Consider the following 12,817-nt stretch of genomic DNA (forward strand, 5'->3'; position numbering starts at 1 on the left):
CAGTGTCATTCTTTGAAGAGGGTATTTCTTTTGCGCGGTTTGGCAATTGAAATGAATACATGAGGAAAATGCTGCTGTGTCCTCACTGGCTTTTGATAGCAAGTAGATTTTTTAAAAAGATGTATTCATTTATTTGAAAATCAGAGTTACACAGAGAGAGGAAATGACAGGGGTGGGAGTCTTCTCTCTGCCCAAGTGGCCACAACAGCAGAGTGGAGAAGCCAGGAGCCAGGAACTTCTTCCCAGTTGCCCCTGTGGGTGGCAGGGACCCTAGCACTTGGGCTGTCTTCCACTGCTTTCCCAGGCCATTGGCAGGGAACTGGATCGGAAGTGGAGCTGCCGGGACATGAACTGACACCCATATAGGTTGCTGGTGTGAGTTTTATCCACTATGCCACAGTGCCAACCCCGGATATGGATTATTAAAAAAAAATTTTTTTTAATTTGAAAGAAAGTAACAGAGGCAGATTCTTTCTCTGTCTGTGTCTCTCTCTCTCTTTGTCTCTCTCTCACACACACACACACACACACACATCAAGATTGAGGTCTTGTATCTACTGGTTCACGCCCTGAATGCCTGTCTTGGTCAGGGCCCAGTGAGGCTGAAGTAAGGATCCTGGAACTCCAATCTGGGTCTCCCATGTGAGTGCGTGGAGCCTGGGCCATTCTCCATGGCTTCTCAGGCACGTTAGCAAGGAGCTGGATCAAAAATGGAGCAGCAGACATTTGAACTAACCATATGATAGTGACACATGCTTTGCATGCAGTTGCTTCACTATGCTACTCTCTCTAGCATATGGATATTTGACAAAGTCTTGGGGTCTTCTATACAGAATATGGAAACAGCCATCCTTTATTCATTTCTTGTGTGTTCTGCCTTTCCCTGTGCTTGGTGTGGCCATGTGTTAATAATTTATTTATTCAAAAAATTGATTTCAAAGGTAGACGGAGAAAGATCTATAGAGAGATGTCCTATCTGTAGTTCACTTCCTAAATGCCCAGCACCCAAGTCTGGGACAGGCTGAAGTCGGGAGCCAGGAATGCAGTCCGGGTTTCCTATGTGGGTAGCAGGACCCTAGCTACTTGAGCCACCACCTGCTATCTCGCAGAGTACGTAGTTAGCAGGAAGCTGGAATGAAGATCAACATCAGGACTCAAACCCAGCATTCCAGTATGGTTTGCGGGTGTCCAAAGTGGTGGCACGGTTGTCACATCAAACACCTATCCCCCATCATCTATTTAATTTTTTGTTTGACAGGCAGAATTAGAGAGAGAGAGACAGAGAGAAAGGTCTTCCTTCCTTTGGTTCACCCCCCAAATGGCTGCTACGGCTGGCGTGCTGTGCTGATCCCCATCTATTTAATTTTTAAGTAGAAAACATAACTTGTCCCATGTACCCCATCCTGTCAGAGCAGGATGGCATTGAAAATCAGACTTGTCTGGCTCTGAATGCCATGTTTCCAATATATCATACTGCTTCAAAGAAAGGAAGGTGTGGAGCAGCAATTGTGTCTTCTATTGATGGAAACACGCTGGATCAAATTCCTTGGCAGATTAACCAATGTGCTTCCAAATGCCTTTAGGTTGCAGAACAAAAGCTACCCTATTTCCAGTGAGGCAAGTCCTGAAGGAAGTTCTGTTGCCTGGCCTTACACCCAGCTGAATCTTCCCACAACAGTCAAAGTCATCCCATTAAAGGACAAGGCAGTCTTGAGGCTGTTTCAAGATGGTTGTGGGAAAATGGAATGAAAGGGTAACGCACATTTCCCACCACCATCCGAGTACCCTTGCATGTTACTGCTGCACTGCGAGCCTTCCGGGGGTGATTGGTCCCCTGTGAAGAGAAGGTAAATTGTAGAGGGCCTGCTGGCCCATGCCGTCTCTCGAGCTTGGCCCTCATTCTCTGGCAGCATCTCCTACCCTTCTTGTTGCCCTTCCTCAAGCCCGCCAGTCTCTCCTGTGTCTCAGGGACCTTGACTCCGAGGCGTGCCTGTCTTGGATTGCTTCCCCCACCAGCAGTCAGCACAACTTAGTCCCACCTCTCTTAAGCCCCTAATTAAGCTGTCTCTACCAGGGCTTCTGTGACCACCACTCCCCACGGCACACCCTAACCTCTTACTTTTTTTTTTTTTTTTTTTTTTTTTTTTTTTTTTACTGTTCTTCCTGACTGTTTTCGGTATTTATGTCCTGTGCATTTGTTTGCTTACAGTTTGTCTCCTCCCTTCTAAAGCTTCATGAGAGCTTTTACCTGTTTTGTGTGTTGCTGAATCCCAAGTGCAGTAGTCTCCCCTTAGCCACGGTTTTGCTTTCTGTGTTTTCATTTACTCCTGCTCAGTTGTGATCTGAAAATACTAAGTGGAAAATTCCGGAAATGAATAATCCATGAGTTTTAAATAACTTTCATTGTCATATATTTTTACAATTGTTCTATTTTTACCATGTTTTATGTTTATTATATTTGTTCTATATTATGTTAACCTCATACTTTGCATAATTTATCAATTAAACTTTGTCATAGGTAGGTATGTACAGAAAAACATGGTATGTTTGGCTTGGTAGTATCTACGGTTTCACGCATCTGCTGGGGGTCTTGAAACATATCCCACACAGATAAGGGAGTACACTTGTGCCTAGAACAGGACCTGGCACACTGTGGCGGCTAAATACCTTTGACCCCAGGAATGAGTGAATGACTCAGACACAGGTTAGGACTGGCTGGGATGGGACAGGTGTACTGCCGAGAAAGAGTCACAAGGACATGGCGTTACTTAATTGTAAAACCTTTTCTGATTCTTCTATCAGATTACTGGTGTCCAGTCTTTTTCTGTCATCAAAAGACTGAATCAAAGTGTCTGGTTTTATTCATCTTATGTTATTCCGACATTTCTTAAAACATGAGACTTACATATGATTTTCTACTGTGAGAAGCTTTCAAGCCTGACCTGTGGTATTTCAAAAGTTCTTCAAAGCAATTGCCAGAAGCTTCCATGGGCCAGCGATGCAGACCCAGACAGACCCTCAGTACTGACACTGGTGTAGTGTACATGGTGCTGGTTGCAGACATTAAGTCCAAATGCTGTAAAGGTAGAATTTCATAGATTAATGTTGGTTTTGCTATTCCACCAGCATGGTGACAGAGTAAACACGTCTAGCGAGGAAGGAAAACAAGTGGCCTGTAAATTTCAAATGAGCCTGCAGATGCTAATGGTGGTGGCAGTGACCAGTGGTTCAGGACTTAGACATTTGCACCGTCAATATCTTGAATAATTTCCTGCACTTGAGAGGTATTTCTTGACTTTGTACAATATGCCAGGAACTATGCTGGATGCTGGCGATACATTGGTATATTAAAAAAGCAAAATATTCTGTCATGGAGCTTCTAAACAAGTAGGGAAAACATTTACCAGTTCACTCATAAATAAATAATTTAGAAACCATAATCAAAACTCTGAAGCAGGATGTCCCTTAGAAACTTACACTGAAGCTTTGAGACTTGGAATTGGTCTGGGAGTTCTTGCTTTTACAGAAAATACTTTGTAGCTTCGTTAGCAACCATCACAGTTAAATCTCAGGAACAGGATGCACAGTGTTGTGAAGTTCAGTAAGATTCAAAGGTTACTTAGAGAATGATTGTTTCTATTAGGCTAATAGCGTTGCTTAGAGCAACAGGATTCTGTTGGACAGGAATCTGTGTGCAAACAGCTCCTGTGACCAGGATATCTAGCAGCAGTTATGTGACAAGGGAAAGGGTGGTGGTGGTTATAATCTCCATGGCCAAAGAATAAGCAAACATTAATGTGGGACTTTAAACTATGGCAATGCTTGGAAATTCTCGGAAGTAGCAGCAGAGTAGAGTTGGAGATACTTTTTAGTTCAGGTGTCTTTTTGACTGCTTCAAATCAAAAGGCTGTGTATCGTCAAACAGTCCAGAAAAAAAAAAAAAGATAAAGGAAAAAAATCTTTGTGTCGAGAGGTTCAAGGTTCATTTAAATTAGGATTGAGTGACAGCTGTCTTTAGAAACCATATTCACACTATCTAGCAACACCCAGTGGATGACAGTATTTCATGTTATAAATATCAGTGCCTTGTACATGGTTAACACTGTGTAGTGTTTAAGTGGTGTATGTTTTATACCAGGTGGGATATGTGTTTCTGCAAAAATGCTATTCACAATTAATTTCTTTAGTCTCTTCCATTATCCAATGTGATGTGGTTTCCATAAAAGGAAATCCAGACTGAAACAAAATTCCAGAGTCTTTTGAGAACCCGTTGGAGAAACTCGTATAGTATGTCCAAGCCATTGAACTGGCATTTCTTTGTTAGAACTTTGAGATTCTCAGATGGTAGTCCTCTGTGATTTTGTAATTCCCTGCCTTCTTCCCTGACCTCTTAAATACCTGAATATATGTTTGAGGATTGCTCTGTTACTGATTCAGGACCTTTGGTCACTTTGCTGATTACAATCGTTAAGAGTGTGAGGGAGTTCTCTCCCTGGCTCTGCCCTCTGCCCTGTGTAATGGACTTTCTCAAAGTGTCCCATGAACTCCCGTGTCAGAACACCTGCTCTGACTCCTCAGGGATGCGCCTGTTAAAACTGCAGGTTTCTGGGTCCAAGCCCAGAGCTTATGAATAAGAAACTGCAGGATCCATATAGGGATTTGTGTTGCAGCCGAGTTCCCACAGGTCCGTGGAACGACATAATTATCTTCATCCCACACATTGGAACATTATTGTGAGAATTCTATGGTGGCAGAGAGCATTAGAAGCTTAAACAAGTGCACTCTCAGGCTATAGCTGATACTTACACACATTACCAATCACAGCTGGGTTTTCCTTCAAAATCTGACCCCGTTTCTTTTCAGATTAGACTGATAGTTTACCCGGTCAGGTGGGAGAGATGTGATGTCATCTGAAGGGAATTTGTTTTCATGATGTTTAAAAAAGAAATTCTGAAACAATGAAGATATATTTGTTTATAAAAGAGTTCTTAAAAGTAAAATGACCGTGTCCTTATGAACGTGTCCTTTTGAGAGTCTTCGGTTTTCCAAGGACTTTGCTGATGATGTCATCCGCTCTGTAAGGCAGTTCATTAAAGCACAGTTAGATGTGTAGTTCAGCTGAGTTGGGAGGCTTTACGGCCAGTTTGCTTGGCCAGCTGATCACCTTGGCCAACTGATATTTTTTTTTTCTCCAAAATTCTGCTTGCCAAACCAAACAAAACCAACCTATTTGCATATACAGCAAAGATCCAGGATGACTGTATGCCCCAGGACTGAGCAAAATGCCTGACATGTGTGGGGAGCAACTCAGATTAGACTGTTACTCGAATTAAGACTTATTCTATGCATCTGCTCTCCCACAATATGGCGCTGGGAGAGGAGGAAACAGCTTCTACACAGCTGCCTCCAGTTCAACCAATAAACAGCAGGACCTGCTCCTGATTGGAGGAGAGCAGCATACTCGGCGTGTGGGTAGCAGAGTTGGGATTGGTGGAAGAGGACTATAAAGGAAGAGAGAGACAACATGCACCAGGAACACCTGAGGAACATCTGAGCAGCCCCCGAGAGAGCCAGCCGGCGGTGTGCCGCTCCCCCGCGGAAGTGGGGAAAGTGGCTAGGGGGAACCGCCCTTCCACGGAGGTGGAAGGGTCGGTAGCCAACCCGGGAAGAACCAGCAGCAAACCCGGGGAGGGCCGAGCAGGCAAAAGAACAGCGCAGGGTCCTGTGTCGTTCCTCCGCGAAGAGGGGGAGCGACAACATGGAATAGGATCTCAGGGAATCTTGCTGCACCTGAGGTGTCTTGGCGTGCACTTCCTTTAGGATCCTGTAAGTTCAGGCTATGATTTCTTGGAAGTGATCTACCCCACCGAGAGAATGGAAGAGACTAGTCATTCAGATCATGAAGTGCTGCTGCCAAAGCCAAGGCAAGCTGTGCCAGTGGTGCTGACTTTGAAGGCACAGGTTGCTATTATATTTGTTATGTTTCTGTAAAACGCTAGATAGTGAACGTGGAATAGCTACTCATAAATCAGCCAAACCCAGTGCCACAGGCAGGGGGACCTTGGGAGAAAGAAGCAAAGGGCGCAGCCACCCACTGCAAGGAGTGTGGCATACAGCTCTTTGGAGAGGCCCAAGGCCACTGCAGTCTTTGCAGGGTCCACAGAGCAGCTCCCCACCAGCTGACAGCCGGAAGGGTGTGGAGGTACTGAGGCTAGCCTTGGAGGAATTTGGGAGGGAATTAACAGAGCTACGTCCACATGACCCCTTTAAAAGGCTTTTAGCAGCACAAGTTAGGTACTACTGGCTTAGCCTGTTATGTAGACTCTTTTTTAAAATGATGCAGTTGCTTTCTATGTTGATATCTAGCACCCTGTAAATATATATGGTATGAATGTTACTGCTGTACATGGGTTTCTACAATTGCACAGAAGTAGCTGCTAAAGCTGAAAACAAAGTATCTGTTTCTGTGTAGGTAGTTTGTACAGTTTCTAAAAGTCCTTTCTATACTAATACAGCGGAGCACTGAGTAGTCTAAGCATTGGAAACAGGCAAACACTGGTTCATTGCTTAGGTGCCAGTTAGGGACCTATTTATTTACTTTCTCTATGCTGTTTTTCCTTAAAGAGTATTTATCTTGTTAACATGTGTATTGGAGCTTCTTTTTTTAAAAGACAATAAAAAATTTGATACATGTAGAGAGTTCACTTTTACCTTGAAACTTTAAGGGACTGTAAATAATTGCAGAAAAGTTTTTCAGGGGCTGGTGCCGTGGCTCACTTGGCTAATCCTCCACCTGCAGCACTGGCATCCCATATGGGCACCAGGTTCTAGTCCCAGTTGCTCCTCTTCCAGCCCAGCTCTCTGCTGTGGCCTGGGAGGGCAGTGGAGGATGGCCCAAGTGCTTGGGCCCCTGCACCTGCATGGGAGACCAGGAGGAAGCACCTGGTTCCTGGCGCAGCGCAGGCCTTAGCGACCATTTGAGGGGTGAACCAACGGAAGGAAGACCTTTCTCTCTGTCTCTCTCTCTCACTGTCTATAACTCTACCTATCAAATAAAAAAAAAACTTATATGTTTAAAAAAAAAGTTTTCCAGTTAAGGTCATGTTACTTCTCAGAGAAGATTGTATAATAATTCCAATGCACAATTGTCATCGCCTTTTTCCAGGGTTACATGTCTGTCTCTTAGAGCGAGCACTGTGGTGCAGCATGTAAGGCCACTGCCTGTGAAACTGTGATCCCATATGGGGACCAGTTCAAGTCTTGGATGCTCTGTTTCCAACCCAATTCCTTGCTTATATGCCTGGGAAAGCCACAGAGGATGTCTGCACCCATGTAGGAGACCCTGATGAAATCCCAGGCTTCTGGTTTTGGCCTGGCCCTGCCTTGGCTCTTGTGGCCATTTGGGGAGTGAGCCAGTGGGTAGAAAAACTTGCCTATGTCTTCTATTCTGCCAATCCTGCAGAAGCGTATTTAGAGAAGCTGCATGTGGAAAACTCCTGTGGGGTTTCAGTAGCTCATTAAAGCTGTTATCATAATTGATTGGTCTTTAATTTGTCTACTTTTTTTTTTTTTTTTTTTTTTTTTGACAGGCAGAGTTAGACAGTGAGAGAGAGAAACAGAAAAGTCTTCCTTCCGTTGGTTCACCCCCCAGATGGCTGCTACAGCCGGCGCACTGCGCTGATCTGAAGCCAGGAGCCAGGTGCTTCTCCTGGTCTCCCATGTGGGTGCAGGACCCAAGGACCTGGGCCATCCTCCACTGCGCTCCTGGGCCACAGCAGAGAGCTGGCCTGGAAGAGGGGCAACTGGGACAGAATCCGGCGCCCCAACCGGGACTAGAACCTGGGGTACTGGCACCACAGGCAGAGGATTAGCCTAGTGAGCCACGGCACCGGCCTAACCTACCTACTTCTTAACGTAAAAGGATTGACCTAAAATACATATATTTTTAAAATTTTGCCGACATCAGTGGTCAAATGGTTTCCTAATTTTTTTAACAGTGTATTTCAGAGTGAAATTCGAGTTCCACGCCTCCCTACAAAGACCAGAATCATTTCCTTTTTATGAAACACTTTCTGAGAATAGTGATACTGCTTTGCTAAAAATGTTCTGTAGCAGACTTTCACTGAGCACATGGACAGACATGTTGAGTATGTATGAAATGCCTAATGGTAGTCAACCTCAGAACAGGTTATCTAATTCCTCTGTGTCAGGGGTTAACCATCGGCCAAGCAGCCATGGCCTGGGTAGCTCAGATGGGACCCAGGCTCCAGGTGGCAACCTGAATCGCATAGCAATACATTTTCTACTGCAGGGAGCTAAATGCTTAGGCCTGAGACTCTTCAAGCCTGTCAAGTCAGTTATTTGTTACATTCATACTTTTCCAGCTTGTAATCATCCTTACGGATGGTTAGGCAGTTAACTAGCCTTATGAAAGTGATGTGGAATTAAAATCAAGGTAAAAGTGAACCGCAGAGTACAAGTCCAGCATCTTGCCAGCTTCTGAGCTGTGGGAACAGGAGTTCGGCAGCAGCAACAGACTCCTGGTAGCGAGTTCTTGAGAAGCGCCTCCTGGTGTTCCCTCAAGACTCGGGATGTGAGAAATGACCGTGAAATATGAGAGAAAGGAGATTTAAGATAAGGCTGGCAAAAGATATGAATGTTTTATTCTTTAAATTTTTATTTATTTGAGAGGCAGAGAGAGAGAGAGAGAGAATGGGCCAAAGAGCTCCAATCTGCTGGTTCACTCCCTAGATACCTGACATGGCTGGGGCTGGGCCAAGCCAAAGCCAGGAGCTGATAGCTCAACTTAAGTCTCCCACAAGGGTTTCCGAGACCCAACTACTTGATCCATCACCACTGTCTCCCAGTAAGCTGGAATCGGGAGCAGGAGCTAGGAATTGGACCCAGGCACTGCCTTGTAGGACAGAGGCATCCTAACTGCTAGGCCAAATGCCCAACCCCAGGTAACTTAAATCCACCCTAGCCTCTAGGACTTTGTTAGTTGGGTACAAAGCAGACTACAGCCTGGAAGTGGACAACTAACTATGAATTGACTTGATTCGCAGGAAGTGTTATTTTTATGCCTCTGCATTGACACCTGCCACACACTGCCCTGCAATGGGGCACTGCAGCCATACCTGCCACCTGCCTGCCTGCACTTGATCTGAAGGTATCAGTGAAGTAAATTTCCTAAGTAGTTCAAAGTATCATCATCATAAATAAAAGCACTATTATTTTTTTTAAAAAATTATTTGAAAGGCAGAGTTACAGAGAAAGGGGGGAGGCACTCTTCCATCTGTTGGTTTACTCCCCAAATAACTGCAAGCACCAAAACTGGGCTGCTCTGAAGCCAGGAGCCAGGAGCTTCTTCCTGGTCTCCCACATGGGTGCAGGGGCCTACGCACTTGGCCATCTCCTGCTGCTTTCTCAGGCGCATTAGCAGGGAGCTGGATTATGGAAGTGGAGCAGCTGAGAAGTGGAGCACCTATATGGGATGCTGGATCTGCAGGCAGCGACTTTACCTGCTATGCCACAGCTCTGGCCCCTTAAAGACTGACCTTAATTTCTTTCTTCCTTCCTTCTCTTATTCTGATATTTAAAAAGGAAGAGCCTTTTAAATACCCACCATTTTCCTTTTGTCTTGACTGATAAAGGGAAATACTATTACATGGCAGAATATTGGCCATGAGTAGAATTACAAGGCAGATTTAGTATTAACTTCATTGAGAAATTGGGAAAGGCCAGTGAAACAAAGAAAACACTTACTGAATAATATATACTAATATGGTGAAATAAACATGGACATTGTTGTGTATATAACACCTTGCCACTCACTTCCAAGTAATAGTTATTTTTGTGAACATGTAGGAGTTTAGTAATAGCCTTTTGACTAAAAATCATTTTAAGTTGGGGGCCGGCGCCGTGGCTCACTTGGTTAATCTTCCGCCTGCGGCACCAGCTTCCCATATAGGTGCTGGGTTCTAGTCCCGGTTGCTCTTCTTCCAGTCCAGCTTTCTGCTGTGGCCCGGGAAGGCAGTGGAGGATAGCCCAAATGCTTGGGCTCTGCACCCGCGTGGGAGACCAGGAGGAAGCACCTGGCTCCTGGCTTCAGATCGGTGTAGCTCGGGCCGTAGTGGCCATTTGGGGAGTGAACCAATGGAAGGAAGATCTCTCTCTCTCTCTCTCTCTCTCTCTCTCTATATATATATATATATATATATATATATTTATATATATATAAAACTTAATCCACTAAGCCACAACACTGGTTACTTACATTTTTTTAAAGATGAAAAAAAAGTTTGGTATAATTTTGAGCATCTAAAGGAGTATAAGAAAAGAACCCATTTGCCTGGTTTAATGATGGGGGATTCTTTTTTCCAGGAGTTGAGCATTGCTGTTGGTTTGGCAGGAAGTAATATTTACATAATCACAGTGTTGTAGATGTAGCTAAACAGTTTATTGGCTAATCCCCGCACATGACAAGGAAGGTATAATTATAGCTTCAGGGAAAAAAAATAAAAAACAGTACCCCAAGGTTTAAAAACCTGGCAATGTGCAGAGAGTGGGAAAGCAGACAGAAGTCCTTGGCTGGATGGCAGGAGGAAGGGAGTAGGTGGCAGAGGGACACGCGGGGATGCTAATTTCCTTTGCTTAGATGGTAGGATGTCAAGAAACACTGTGTAATGCTGCTGAAACAAGAAACAGCTAACCAACTGCAGAACTAAAGCTCGCGTAATCACGAAAATCAGGGACGAGTTAGCGGTGAAGTCAGCGTGAGTGAGTGAGATACGGGGGAGGCAAGGAGTGGAGAGAGAACTGTCTGTGGTTGACAAATCAAGAAGAGACAGAGCCTATTACTCAGTTCAGCTGATAACCACAGAAGGCTAGAACAGGCAACAATAATGGAAGCAAGAAGAGGGCAGTATGGGCACAGAGACACTTTACCTTTATTACCAAGGTTTTGTTCATGAAGCACTAAATATATATAATAATAATAAAGATTTTTATTTATTTGTTTGAGAGGTAGAGTTACAGACAGAGAGAGGGAGAGACAGAGAAAGGTTGCCCACCTGCTTGTTCATTCTCTAAATGACTGCAATGGTTGGTCCGGGCCCATCCGAAGCCAGGAGCCAGGAGCTTCTTCTGGGTCTCTCATGCATGTGCAGAGGCCCAAGCACTTGGGTCATCTGCTACTGCCTTCCCAGACCACATCAGAGAGCTGGATTGAAAGAGGAGCAGCTAGGACTAGATCCCTGGCAGCCATGTGGGATCCTGGTGCTGCAGATGAAGGTTTAGCCTACTCTGCCACAGTGCAGGCCCCAAAGCAGTACTTTCTTTCTTTTTTTTTTTTTTTTTTTTTTTTTTTAAGATTTATTTCATTTATTTGAAAGAGTTAGAGAAGTAGAGCCAGAGAGAGAGATCCTTCATTTGCTAGTTCACTCCCCAAATGGCCTCATTGGCCTGAGCTGAGGCTGATCCGAAACCAGGAGCCAGGAGCTGCTTCTTGGTCTCCCACATGGGTGCAGGGCCCAAGAACTTAGACCATCTTCTACTGCTTTCCCAGACCATAGCAGAGAGCTGGATCAGAAGTGGAGCAGCCGCAACATGAACCAGTGCCCATATGGGATGCCGGCACTGCAGGCAAGGGCTTTAACCCACTGCGCCTCAGCACCGGCCCCCCAAAGCGGTACTTTTAAAATAATTAAAAAAAAAAAAAAAGAATTTCAGCATTGGAGAATTACTACAGTGTCAGGAATAATTTTCCACTTGTATTGTGTATTACTTCCTGCTATTGCTATTGTGTTGCCAGGGGTGGAGGGTTCTTATTTCCAAAGAATCAGGACATTGGTAAGTTGGGGTGTGCTGACAGCCGGCACCCACAGTCTCATTGATGTATTCAACCACTGGATCCCTGACTAGGTCCTGATCAAATGTTTCAAAAGTCTTTAGATGCCAGAAATTGTAAGGAAAACAAAATAAACAAGACTCTTCCTCAAACATGGCAAAGTGAAAGGGCTCCTCCTACACGACCCTGTGCTGGAAGCTGGTGGTCCTACCTCCTGGCTAAGGCTTCTGCCTGCCCAGGACCTTGCTTCCTACAGTGGGATGTAGGGACATCCTGGAGAAGGGAAGCCCGCCTTCGCCTTTGTTTTCTCTGGTCTGAGGAGTGGCTGAGCTTCAGGGCACTGACTTCCTCCCAGGAACTTCCTGAAAGGGGAAATTTTGACTTCTGTATGAATGCTCTAAATGCCTGTGGGCTGAACAATGGCTGTAGCAGTTGTTTTTCAAGAAGGCACTTGATTTTGTTTTGACCTTGGGACACGTGTGTAGTTGTGTTCACTGCGCCTCCAGGTGGATGGTCAAGGGAGAGAGGCTTGGTAGGGGACCAGGAGAGCTCCTGGAGATTGACTTGATTGTAGGATGTTTGCTTTTGGTCTTGTTCTGTGTGGCCCTGGAGTCTACAGTGCAGCAGTGGGGTTTAGGTAGAAAATCCGCAGTGGAGAAAGGCTGGCCAAGAACAAGCCAGGGAGGAGGTTCGACAAATAGATGCCTTGATCCAGGCTGTCTCTTGTTTGCCTCTCTCTGGCCTAATTTCTAAATAACCTTATCTTTCTAGATAAAGGAGGCAACAGGGGGGTTGTACAGGAATACCCCCAGCAGTAAGAATATCCTGCATAACAATTGCAGCTGCATGTTTCACTTTCAGGAATTAGTTTACTGTTGGTTCGGTTCAAGGCTTTGCAAAGCCACACACTCTGGAGTTCAGGTAGGGAGTTTTAATGGTGTAGCACTGTCTGGGTGAGGCCTCTGGCTG

General features: G+C 45.0%; 1 protein-coding gene across 2 annotated transcripts in view; it reads left to right on the forward strand.

Annotated features, from left to right (window-relative positions):
* LOC100340719 (guanine nucleotide-binding protein G(q) subunit alpha) overlaps positions 1 to 12,817 on the forward strand; it is a 315,175-nt gene that overhangs the window by 40,632 nt on the left and 261,726 nt on the right. Inside the window, exon 1 of one of the 2 annotated variants that reach the window (XM_089336556.1) lies at positions 5,522 to 5,826. The exons of the other annotated variant lie outside the window; for it this stretch is intronic. The gene's annotated coding sequence lies outside the window, so the exon portion shown is untranslated. Of the gene's footprint in view, positions 1 to 5,521; positions 5,827 to 12,817 lie in introns of those variants that run through there. 2 annotated transcript variants of the gene reach the window in all.

This window comes from Oryctolagus cuniculus, chromosome 1, assembly GCF_051225735.1.
Source record: "Oryctolagus cuniculus isolate XC-2025 breed Fujian yellow rabbit chromosome 1, ASM5122573v1, whole genome shotgun sequence".
Lineage (NCBI taxonomy): Eukaryota > Metazoa > Chordata > Mammalia > Lagomorpha > Leporidae > Oryctolagus > Oryctolagus cuniculus.